The sequence below is a fragment of the Pleurodeles waltl genome, chromosome 3_1 (assembly GCF_031143425.1).
Source record: "Pleurodeles waltl isolate 20211129_DDA chromosome 3_1, aPleWal1.hap1.20221129, whole genome shotgun sequence".
Classification (NCBI taxonomy): Eukaryota; Metazoa; Chordata; class Amphibia; order Caudata; family Salamandridae; genus Pleurodeles; species Pleurodeles waltl.
The window spans coordinates 44,151,370-44,164,545 of record NC_090440.1 but is presented as its reverse complement, the minus strand read 5'-3'; the positions used below and the strand labels follow the sequence as shown (position 1 = coordinate 44,164,545).

General features: G+C 41.8%; 1 protein-coding gene across 5 annotated transcripts in view; it reads left to right on the top strand.

The window, feature by feature from the left end:
* The first annotated feature begins 488 nt into the window (after positions 1-488).
* ALKBH3 (alkB homolog 3, alpha-ketoglutarate dependent dioxygenase) overlaps positions 489-13,176 on the top strand; it is a 138,335-nt gene continuing 125,647 nt past the window's right edge. For 3 of the 5 annotated variants that reach the window (XM_069221806.1, XM_069221803.1, XM_069221805.1), the window contains exon 1: positions 499-562. The gene's annotated coding sequence lies outside the window, so the exon portion shown is untranslated. Of the gene's footprint in view, positions 563-13,176 lie in introns of all 5 variants that reach the window. The other 2 variants (XM_069221807.1, XM_069221804.1) reach the window with 1 other exon arrangement.

Here is a 13,176-nt window from a genome sequence, read left to right as displayed (position 1 = left end):
CTGTCACTCCGTTCAGTAAAATCGGGACTGTTCCAATATGGCTGCCTCGGATTCCAGTTGCAAGTGACAGGCCCGTTGTATAATAACAGGAAGAAGTAGTTGTGGCGGCCATGTTGGAATGTTTAATTTCGTTAATAATTTTAATGATCCTTTGCGCTAAATTGATGTTAGGCGTCGTATTTCTCTAACAAACGTAAACAATTGTGATCTTTTTCAAAATAGTTGGAAGAATTCAAACGTTCACGACAGTTTTAGCTAAATGTAATACTGCGTCGTACACTGATTGTCGAATAACTTATCAAATGTTCGATATTTTATATAGACTTGGGCTAGCATTTTGAACTGCAATTCCGCTCAAGCAATGACTTAGAAGCTGCTGAAGACGTGCGGGACAGAAGCGGCGGGATCTTTGTTTCTCAACTGGCGAGCGAGGCCTGCTTCCTTGTTAGGGGGTGGGGCAGCGCTCTGCGCGCATGCGCCTTGTGCTGTACTAGCGGGCGGGACTTCCTCCGGCGAGACACCGGAAGAGAAGTGAAGGCGAGGGAAGTGCTGCCATCTGCTGGTGAGCCAGGAGTCATGGGGTCGTGAATGTAGCTGGGTTTGATGTGCCCGCCGTGTTTGGAGTTTATACGGGGACAATGTCTTCCCTTAATCTATTTAATGCAGACCAAAGCATTCCTGCATGTTCGGCTGTCAAGTTTTCAGACCCCGGATATGTTTCATTCCCGTGGTTTGCGAGTATGTTAGGCTGTTGCGTGCCACAGCTTGTTACTTCGAGTAACATTGTGTCCCAGGTGCAAAGCTTAGGTTGAGCCGGTGGTTTCCGGCACTTAATTGTTAACACCTTAATTTATAACGGTCTGCCACATGGTGGCGCTGTCTGTTTAATTTAGAGATGACAATATCAACAGTTATTTATTAATTCAACATACATTAAAATTGACTAATACCTGAAGCCATTCTTATAGCTCTGGAGGTCGAGAATAGACAGATTTCTCTCACTTGTAGGAGTATGATGGTTAATAGTTGTGTTTGTGATTGATGTCTCTGAATGACTGAAGATAACGAACATTTTTAAGTATGCTGGGCCAGTAACATTGATCAGAACTGATGCAGGTTAAATGCCACCTTAGAGATGGCAATGTTGTTGTACATAACTGGACATTGCGTTTGTTTGACTGATTGGTGCAGCTTTACGTGCAAGTATTGTGTTTCTAAGAAACTACAGGTGCTGCACATAGTTGAAACTCAATTAATATTGTGTAGATCTGGGCCTTGGTTGCTTGTGTTCTGGTTCAGGGAGGACCCGGCTTGGCAGTTCAGGCTGGACTTTTCCCATGAGGAGCAGGGTCAAGACTGATTTGCATATGGCTGGGACCAAACTCGGGAGGCATGGTGAGCAAAAGAACAATGGGTTGGAGTGCTATCTGAGCTATTGCCAGTGGTTAGACATATTGTAAACAGCCTCCCATCACCATTTGTGTGTCTTATGGTGTGGATAAAGCCAGGTTTTCACCAACTTGCGTCCTTTTATAGAGTTAAATAATCTAGATTTTTGAAACATTATTTACGAGGGAGGAGATAAAGTTTGAACTGTATGTTTGGATGCACTAATCCACATCTCTACATTTATATATTACTTAAGCACCAGAAACTAAACTTTTATTCCTTGTAACTGGTAACAAATGTAGGGATGCCAAAACTGCAGAACTGTGGTCAAAGTGCTTTAAGTAGAACAGTTGGCGGCAGCAGCAATTTGAGCGATCTGTAATTTTGGAATTTCCTTCCTAGCAGTCCAAAACACACAGCATTGCAGAAGTTCGCCATCATTAAAACAAATGCATTCATCAAAATCGCTCTGTGAAAGCATGAAAAGATTTTGTAGGTTCATTAGTGTATGCATTTGTAAAAAGGAATGATTGGACTACTGCATTGATGTGTGCATGTAAGTTAAGCGCCAATTTTTAATTTTGACATTTTCAACCACTTTAAAAGCTATGGGAAAATTTTAACAACTTTAAGAGTTTGTCATATTGATTAGAACTACTATGGACGAATTATCACTTTACATGAAGGATTTGAGAGACCTCACCCAAGACCTTATTGCGAATTGTGCAGTAAAAAGTATTTTACAGTACTCTTGGACAGGTCCCCCTTACAGGAGGCTGGAGTTTGGTCTCTCTGAAGAAAATTGTGTGTAAACCTAGTGAGTTTGATGTATTAGTCTACTAACTTCAGTCGTAACTAGATACATATATAGGGCCATTTCAAGAAGGGCTTGAGTGTCTCACTGACAAGAAACTTTAATTGGAAACAGGATCAAAATATGAATTTTAGAATTCCTTTGCTAGCTAGATTGGTAAATGAAATACTAGTTTTGCATTATTTATGCACACAGGTATGGACAGTTAAGTGGTCAAGAGGGTACTTTTTGCAACCAAATCAGAAACCGTTCTCTGAAATTAATAAGATTTGCTATGCATGGCTTCCATTGGAAACCTCTACCGGGAACACTAGATTCAAAATCTGGTTATTCACTGTAAAGACATAGCAACAGTGGGAATCAAAAGTTGTTTAATACTGTTGTGATGTTATAAAGGAATTCCAGCTGCTCTGACGGGGCACTCTGAGAGCCTATCAGTGGTGCGCTGCTTCTAAAAAAAGCTTTTGGGGGTGTGGGAGTGGTAGGAGTTGGTAAGGCACAATAGTGGTCGGCATTTAGGACAGGAAACAGAGGCCATGTCATATATGGTTTCCCTATTACTCCTCTGCAATTGACTGAAGGGGGCAGGTAATTTGGGCATGTCATATGTAGCATAGAGCTATAGATCAGTAACAGTGACACATCTCTGGGTTCTGAGTGACATTATACCTCTACGCTCTCACCTATATGATGTGACTCATAGCCCTTCCACAAAAAACATTCTTGGTAGTCACTGTTACCAATCTATAGTTGTGTATATGTAACAAAAGCATTACAGACTTTAGCGTTTTAAAAGGAAAGGCTCAGCCCTCAGAATATTGCACTAAGAGCCACAATGCATGCAGATCAACTGTACACGTCTGGTCTGCCACACATACATAAGGCAATTACTTTATCCTTTTGATTTTACCAGATAAATAATGGGGAGGAGGGGAGAAGCAGAGAAGAGATCAAGTAGCTGTGTTGCACTCTTCCTCCCTAAAGAGACCTATTTCAAATTTGAATTTATCTAGTACAGCAGCAAACAGTGAAAACAGACAATCTCATTTAGGAATGTTAAGAAGAAACAATGTTTCATTCATAAATTGAATGCTGATCACTCAATCGCAAAGCTATTTAAGTTCTTACATTAGTACTTATAATATCATCTACATTAAGTAGGAATTGGAATGTCTGTGGCATTCATAAAGCTAGACCTAAAGGTATAGAGAGCTACTCGCAACCTACTGACGTCTTTGAGTGTTCCCTTCTTTGGTTCTAGCTTACTTTCTCTGTGACCTTTACGCTTTTATTTATTTGAAATAACCACACCATCATATATTTGACAAAATATGTAATGTGTCTTCTTGCTCCACGTGCAGTGTGGTTTCTCCACACCAGTAACGTTCCTTGTATTTGATGCACTTAGTTATGCTTTTCGTTTCAAAATACAATCTACAATATATTCCATTAGTTTATTAACATTTTAGTTTAATCATTGATATGTTCAAATTAAACAATGGACTTTATTACATTCATATCCAAATTATTTCATTGTTTAAAAGTTTTTTTTTTTTTTTTTTTTTTTTTAAATGTACAGGTATGGCACAATGAATTTGAACTTTTTCGCTGAGGCATTCTCAATTTCATTTTCTTTATTCCGGCATAACGAGCTTTCAAGCTATACAAACACAACCATAAATGATAAACGCATAAGGCATGAAAATAGCTTATCAACGTTTAAAAGCAAACTATCTCACAAAGCTCTTAGAAAGGACTGTAAACTTCTGTATCATTGCTACTCCAGAGGATAAGGATTACTGGATTTCTTTGTTAGGATAGCTTTGGGACAAACCCAAATGGTATGGTAATTGTGAATCTGCTTACAGTTCAGAGTGGAATAATGCAAGGAAGTGCTTCATATGCTGACCAAGAGCTTTCTGAGCTGAAGTGGCTTTGTAGATTGCAAACATTATAACCTAAAATGTGCACTGTCTAGAAAGGACAGAAACAATGGCTAGCTTGCTTCATTATTTCTCTTGCAAATTCCTTATTGAGACTTAAAACCAGTCTAAATGCCGGATGCACAGTTTTTTTGCCTTGCCTTCCGGACTTCTCCCATAAGGGTGGACAGTCTTGCAGCATTCCATTTGATCTTTTTCCCCAACTGGAAAACCATTACCTAATCTGATTTAATTCCAGACTACTTCTTGCACTTTACTCTATTCTTAATCTATATTTTGGGCAGATTATCAGGAAACAGCCACAAATTATTTATTTTGCGTTGCACACAAGCACGGCCCTTTTAATGGCTTACTTAGTCTCATTTGACCTTTTTGTAAAAAAAAAAAACCTGCGGTGGGACACAGATCTTTAAATTTCATGTACACAGTTCTGGTCTTTGATGCTTACTATTCCTTTCTAGGAAATTCATTTAATCTTTTCAGTGACCTCTCATCAGTAGTTTTTAGTTTCTGAATGTACTAAGCCTGTTGTCATTGTCTTTACTGTAGCATCAGTTTGTAAAAATTCTCCTTGTTGTAAACCTGAAGTGCGCTTTCCCAAATGCTTTCTCAGTTTGTGCAGAGGTGGATGTTCTTAAGTAAGAAATTCCTCTAACATCCATATTTTTGCTGTGATATGTAAATTCCTTTACTCCAATCTCATCGGCTAACAGTGCTTTTTCTAAATACCGTGAATTGTTTTAAAGTGCCAGCGATAGAGGAAAGCACAAAGAAGAAAACTTTGACACAGAACATAAAGCATATTTTTTACAACCAAAGAAATTGTGTGATATGATCATCGGTACCATTAAGCCTGCGACATTGCAAGTGAAGTTTGTCAAAGTTGGAGACATAACCCCATTACCGGATTACACTCAATGGAAGTCCTTTTGAGTGTTCCCTATGTTGTCCTTAACGTTCCAGTCCTTCTGTGATTTTCTAGCACCTCCGCCTCTTGTTGTTCGTTCCTTCGAGTCCATGCTTTTTATTTTTGATACTCAAATTACTCTTTCTGCCTGCACACACCAGTCGATATTTCAATACCAGCTTTTAATTGTGTTTGTGGTGCCACTATCGCACGACCCACATTTTGTGCAATATCCCCCTTGAGCACAATCAATCCTAATTTATCAAACAATTTCTGATATCTTGTAAGGTCTTGATGGTATCACGCCCTCCGTATTCCCATAGGTATCTCAAGTTGGAGGGGTATTGTTAACATTTTTCTATCATTTTTCTGTCTTCATCCAGAAAAATTGAATAGTAGGACATCCCAACAGAATATGTATAAAGGGTCCTTCATAACCACATTCTCAAAATCAGATATATGCCTGACCATCCAAATTTATAAAGCTGCATCCACTTCTCCTTCACCAAATCCACAGCGCCCACCGCTACCTGCGTAGAAGCTGGAACAAGGTTTCCGAAGGCAAACTCCCCTCTGCAAAACACCACCGCCAACCTCCACGGAAGCCAACACATCAGCACGCAACCTCCACCTATGGCTCTCCGACTGCACCAACACACTGGCTCTCCTCAAGAAACCTTCCTGGCAAACAGCCCTCCGAGAAAGCCAGCTGGTTCTACCCTGCCGTCCCAGGAGTCGTAGCACACCTGCAGACGTCTCGAGAGAAGATGGAGGAGCAGCAGTACCCCGTCTGACCATGCAGCCTTCAAAACCACTGTTACAACACACCACCACCTCATCAGAGCCACAAAGAAAACTGCCATACAGGAACATATCAACGCCAACTCACACAACAGCAAAGAACTCTTCACCATGATCAAAGAATTTGCCAAACCCAGCATGGATGCCACAGACATCCCCCCCCTCCCAAGATCGCTGCAGCAACTTCTCCACCTTCTCCCACCACCGGATCATAGACATCTACGACAGCTTCGCAACCCAGGACCCACCTGCAACCATCGCATCAAAATGCTCCAGTTTGCAGCCGACCCTGCTCAACTGGACCAACCTCACCAGTGACGACACCCTAAGAATCATGAAAACCATCCACTCTGGAGACCCCTTGGGCTCTGCCCCCACCACATCTTCAACCGAGCCGGCACCACCTTCGCCCCCAAAGTCTGCCGCACCATCAACTGCTCCATCAAGTCTGCCACCTTCCCTGAAGACTGGAAACACACAGAAATTACCCCGTAGCTGAAAAAACCCACTGCCTACCCAATGGACCTAAAAAACTTACAGACCCACCTCGCTGCTCCCCTTCCCAGCCAAAGTAATTGAGAAGGTCATCAACGCCCAACTCGCCAAATTCATTGAAACAAACCACACCCTGGACCCCTCCGGATCAGGCTTTAGAAACAACCATAGCACAGAGACTGCACTCCTCTCTGCAACAGATGACATCCACACTGTCCTCGACCACGCGAAATCGCAGCCCTCATCTTCCTGGACCTCTCTGCCGCCTTCGACGCCATCTACCACCACACCATCTACACAAGACTCCACGACTCTGGCATCCGCGGCAAAGCCTCAGAGTGGTTCCTCTCCTTCCTCACCGGCCGAACCCAGAGAGTCATGCTCCCATGTTCTCCTCGGAGCCTATAGAGATCAGCTGTGGAGTTCCTGAGGGCTCCTTTCTGAGCCCCACCCTCTTCAACATCTACATGGTCTCGCTTTCAGACATCGTCAGAAGTCACTGACTCAACATTGTCTCCTACGCCGACATCCAGCTGATTCTCTCCCTCACCGACGAACCTACATCCACTAAGAGCAACTTTCACATCAGGATGAAGGCAGTCGTTGCCTGGATGAAGGACAGCTGCCTCAAACTCAACTCTGACAAAACCAGAGTCCTCATCCTGGGCAACACCCACTCCACGTGGGACGACTCCTGGTGGCCTGCAGCGCTCGGACCCTCCTCTCCCCCACACCGCCTGACCACGCACGTAACCTCTGTATCATCCTCGACTCCTCACTGTTAATGAACCTCCAAATCAATGCCGGCTCATCCTCCTGTTTCCACTTGCTCCCCCTGGTACAGAAGATTTTTCAAGTGAATCCCCACTGGGTCCAGCAGAACAGTCACCCAGGCGCTGGTGAGCAGCAAGCTCGACTACGGCAATGCACTCTGTCAGCACCACCCAAAAATTCCAAAAGAAATTTCAGAGAATCCAGAACACCTCTGCCAAACCTATCATGGACATCCCCTGCAGCAGCCACTTCTCCGGTCACCTGAGAGATCTTCACTGGCTCCTGATCAACAAAAGAATCACCTTCAGACTCCTCACTCACACCTTTAAGGCCCTCCACAACATTAGACCTGCATACCTCAACCACCGCCTCTCCTTCTACACACCCACCAGACATCTCCGCTCCTCCCACCTGGACCTGGCCACTATACCAAGGATCTGCAAGCCATTGGCCGGAGGAGATCCATCTCCTACTTCGCTGCGCAGACCTGGAACTCGCTACTGCTACATCTCAGGCATTCACCCTCACTGCCTCAATTCAGGAAGGATCTCAAGACGTGTCTCTTTGACTGAACTGCACAACACCTCCACCCACCTCCCTCAGTGCCTTGAGACCCGAACGGGTAATTAGCCGCGCTCTACAAGAACCATTGATTGATTTACTTTTTTGCCCCTCTCTAATATAGCTTCCTTTACATGCATGTATGATGGTCTTCCATTTGTGGAGAGGAATCCATGTTTCTTAATTTTGGCTTGTATTGGCCTCTCAAGCAGGTCTCCTGCCATCTCTAAATATTCCAAATCCAGGGCCAATATGTCCTTCTCTGTGGTCTCAGTCTCGCATCTGTTCCCCCCTCTTTTCTAACTGCCTTTAATGTCAAATGTCCCTTAATTACAAATTTAAATAGAGATGTGTGCAAAACTACAAGCTCCTGTTTTACGCGTGGCAGACTGCTTTATTTAACCTCCATCGATGCACCATGGTCTGTTAAATACTAACTATCTGCTCTCCATTCTTTCCTGTTCTTCCTCAGTGGGTGTAAATACTTCCATTTTCAATAGGGAGTGACTGAATTGTACATTTCATTCATCAGTTTATATCTCGTATCTGCCATGGGTTACAGTGGGATAGCTTTCATAGCTTGAAGTCCAGAGCCTTTTTTCAAACCGTTTAATGTCCTCATAGGAATCATATCTGCTCCATAGTTGTACACCATATGTAATAGTGCTCCTAAACTTTGTATTCACTACTCTATAAAGATGTTTTACTTCATCATCAGCCATTTAACTGCAAACTTCCTGATGACAATTGCAACTATTTGAGGTTTCGTTAGGGCATACTATATTGTTACGGAGGTTTAATGTGGGTGCATTGTATGCAAAGCAGGAAATAACTACAAGTGGTAGAAAGCATGTTTTGGCACAGTACACTGTGGTATGCCAAATGATGCAATGAACCCGTCCTTGTCTTCCTTGGGGATCATTTATATGCTATGTTTCTGTACGAGAATCCCAACAAAGGTTACTGAAGAGGAGACTTCAGGTGATGTCAAAGGAAGTTCTTGTATCACAGAAGACCATTGTCTTTGTGACAGGGCACCAAGCATCACACTCAGTGAATAGGATTTAAGTACTGGTCATTGAATAGCAATACTGGTATAATACTTTCCTCTTTCGCCCCCAGCCTGTCCCTCGGTGTGTACACGCCTGTAAGAAGATGATGGACAAACATCCATTTGCAAGAAATGAGGATACTTGTCACCAGACAACATATTCAAGTCTAATAAGGCCTATATGGTACTGAGAGCCATACTCTTGCCTTGGAATTTCCCTGAACATGTTTCACGGAGGGGGAAAAAGAAAAAAATATAAAATAAAAGGTCAAATAATTTATAATTTCAGTATTGGCTCTGGCACGGGTTGTATCTTTGCCTTACTCGTACTAATGTTTGATTTTTTTAACCACACAACAAAATACAATAATTGGGCCTCTGACAACAGTCTCTAATGAACGTCAACAAAGGCTGAACCTTCACAATCTTTTTCTACTACCTTAGAAATTGTTCTCAACCTTAGGCACTCTTCTCAACTGTTGCGAAACATCCTCATGAGCTCCATTTTCACCAGGTACTCTAGGCTCTAATGACTTTTCTTCTCCTCCACCTTCTCTGCCTTTATATTTAACAGATGTTCGTTATCCTATTTATCAATAGTTTATAAGGAGCATTTAGCTACTTCTCAAACACCAGCTGAAGAGGAAACCATACCACCAGCTGATTATGGAAGATACTGTGGAGAAAGGGTAGAATATGCCTTTGTGAAACATATAAAGCCTGAATCCTTTCTGGATGGTCTAATTTAACAACTCAGAACTAGGCTACAATCAACAAAGTATGACGCAAGGTGCCAAACCCTCCTAAGCCAACCAGTAGAGCAACCGTTGCACCTGTGCTGGTTATGGAATTTTTTATCGTTGAATAATTATACTTGGAAAAGACTGCAGTAAGAGCAAGCACGATCACTCACTTAGGGTGAAAAAGACCCCTTTCTTATGATCGGAGTCTTCCATCCAGCAGTTGTTGCACCCACTAGGTGAGGATAAAGGTATATTTCGTCTGTTGAGATTCAAGGGAAGAAACATTGCCAGAATGTCGCCTTTTCACGCACATATATACTCTGCCGTAGTGATGCCCCTCTTCAACCTTGATGTTAGGACAATGTTGAATAGGTGATGGGGTTTGTTCTAGCAGAGGCTACTGCTAATTTAGTGTCTGGATCACTGAAACCAAGGATGCATTGAGACAGGAGCTACAAATCCAAGGCTGTTCCTTCCCTAGAGCGAGTTCAGGCACCAGCTCTGGGCCATAAATATTACCTTTTTTAGTCTCTGGGGGAAGCCTCAGCTCTGACTTACATGGAGGAGTTAAAACTAGGGTGTAGCACAGCCCTTACTAGAGATTTTACAAGTGAATTACCTGTTACTCTGCACAAATGAGTATGATGGGAGCAAGCACATGAAGTTTAAAGCGGATTCCTTTTCTCTTTTAGGCCCTTCCTTCGCTTCACTTTTCCACCAGTGACAAAGAAAAGCCTACTGCTGCTAATGTTCCTCACTCTTCTCTGCACCAGGTGCTGACAGGACAGACACGAGCTGGAAGTTATGGCAACGCATGTTTCCCATCCTTCACAGGATTCGAAAATGCTTCTCTGAGGTTAAGTGAAGGACCCACTGAAGAGCGTGGTTAACCAATCACAATCATTTCAAACCCACCAATAAATTTAAACACCATGATTAATATGTTCCCAGAAGAAAACTCCAAGCAATAAAAGTTTCAAAAGTTTATTTTAAAACCACAATGCATAAATAGGGCACAAAATCAAACTGTAAAGGTAAATAAAAACCATAGGTCGACCAAATCTATGAAACAGGTTTATTCTACTCAACCTCAGCACCATTCAAGAAGAATAATGCATATTAGTAAAGACACAATTTGAGAAATAGAAATAGACTTTAGTTTGGACTTTGAAAACCTTAGTCATTTTAAACTACACAGATTCAGAAATCAGAGTTTGGACATAGGATGTCGCTACTACTAACCAAATTGGGACAAGCATGTGTAGGTACAGGCCAACAGATGTGGGCAAAAGTCAAAAAGACAAAAATAATTTGGAAAATCACATATCTCGGACTAAGTTAAACTAACTAGAAACATAAAATGGACAGGTGTCAGCATGCTACCTTGTACTAATGAAACATAGGTCAGGGTAAAACAACAATTGCAATTGAATATACCTCCTATCTGCTAGGGTTTTCGTGGTGTTCCTAGGGTCAGCATTCAACTCAGTTTCATCAGCAAAGCATGTAGATCATCAGCAAAGTTTGTTAGGAGCACCATCAGGGGAAGTGCAGAACACAGGCTGCATAGGGAAACAATAAAGAAACATCCAAGGAGCAAGGAGCAGAGCAAGACTCTAAAGGGGAACTGACTGAAAACTTACAAAGTCCTTCCCTAATTAGAAATACTCAAGACAGCTGGATTGGTCAGTTTGATGAGTCCATATCATGCGAAAGGGGCAAGGTCCAATTAGAATTTGAGCATAAATCGAATTTGCAACATGACAGAAAATTTTCAGGTTTGGTACAAAGTCACCTCTTCTTTCCATGTGAATCTAATAGCCAATAACAATTTTTGTACATCAATTGACACACTGCGCATTCTTCTCAGGGTGGAAGACGATTTCAACAGTTCTCATGGGAAATATTCAGTTTAACAGTATTAAATGATTTAGCTTTCAGTCCATAGGCCTAAATGTTCCAGAATCAAGGTCATTGGGGAACAAGTCTTGTGCATTGAGCAAAAGGACCCTTTACTATCCATGAAAAACGACCTAATGGAAAAATTCAGGGTAGAAGGAAAGAAATGACTCATCACTTTTATATGACTGCAAATTTGAAGTCTTCAGGCCTAGTTATGCTAACACAAGAAATATAGTCCGTTAATATTGTTATTAATAAATCACACATAGGGCCTTATTACGAGTTTGGCGGAGGGTTTAGGCCATCCGCCGAACTTCCGACAGAGGTTGCCGTCTTAGTGGCTACCTCCCCACCAGGCCCATTAAGAGTTTCATGCTAGGTCAGCAGCGTAAACTCAGGTTAATCGAGCTGGCGACAATGCTGGAGGATGCAGGGTGCATTAGCGCCCTCGCAGTGTTCCCTGTCTGCATGCAAACTTATAAATTCAACATTAATAATAATATGTAAAAACATTTCATTAATAATTGCTGCCTTTGTTAAAGCTTTACATTAGTTATGACAGAGAAGTGGATTTATTTATCTGCGCATGCAACTTTATATCAATATGACATATTAAACATAAATCAAATTTGTTTCAATACTAACAGTTACTCTAACGCATAAAATATACTTCAGCATCATTTTAATCTTATTACCACATTGTCAATTCTGGTAGGCACATTGGTGTCCGTCATAAAATGTAAGCACTTTTACAATACTTGGCAGTGCAGCTTTCTCTACGTTAGGCTTTTAAAATGGCTTTTAAAATTGCCATCAGAGGAATCCCTCTGATGGCAATCTATGCCGTTGCAAAAAGGACACTCATTTCAGTGAGACAACTCAAAGAATTTTGGTGTCATAATGTATTGGCCTTGGTCTACTGAAACTCTCAATTCTCTTCAGGTTCCATTTCAACCTCTTCCCTCCTCTGTTTACTCTTAGCACCTTCCAAAATGTGTATAGCTTGTGAAATCCAAGTGTGACTAAAGCACACAAAGCCACGATCAACAAAGATCATGGGATCATCCTTAATATTCCCTCTCCCAAGTCTCCAAACCATGATCCAATACTTGAAAATCCTTTACCTATTGCCTCCAAGGCTCCTTTGAGTCCTTCAGGTAATTTTTCAGATTTGTCATGTTAGAGATACACTTCCGTATCTCCTATATATTGTCGGATGTAAAAGAGCAGCAGTGTTGAGTCTGTAAAACTTTACAGACTCCGCCTTCCTTTGCCAATATGTCTAAGGCAACACAATGTTGCAAAACAATTGATCTCACAGCAACCATCTCTGTATCCATTACCAACATTGCTCCAGCATAATCAGTAAACATCTTGTCTACAATTGTTGACAACTTTCTAATCTTTATATCATTGAAGATCACACCAACTGATGAAATGATGGCACAAAATATAACAACTGTAATCTCTGCTGCACTAGCTCCTCTCCTTGCTCTGGATTTCGGTTTCTCCTTCCAGACTGGATTGTCAAAATTGTCATCATGGTAGATTTTCGGAAAAACTACCCCTAAGTAATATGTGCCATACTAGCCTTTCAGCAGCTTGTAATAGCCATTCTTCCCACAAATGAAATAAACACCTGGTACCTCAGGGTTCTGTCCATTTAATATAAAATCCCAAACACTCCTAAACAAAAACACGTCTACAGTCACTGGTCCCTATAAATTTTGTGTCAGTCTTTGACTGAATCTGTATGTACATAGCTTCCCTACTTGTTGCCAATATAGAGCTAAGCT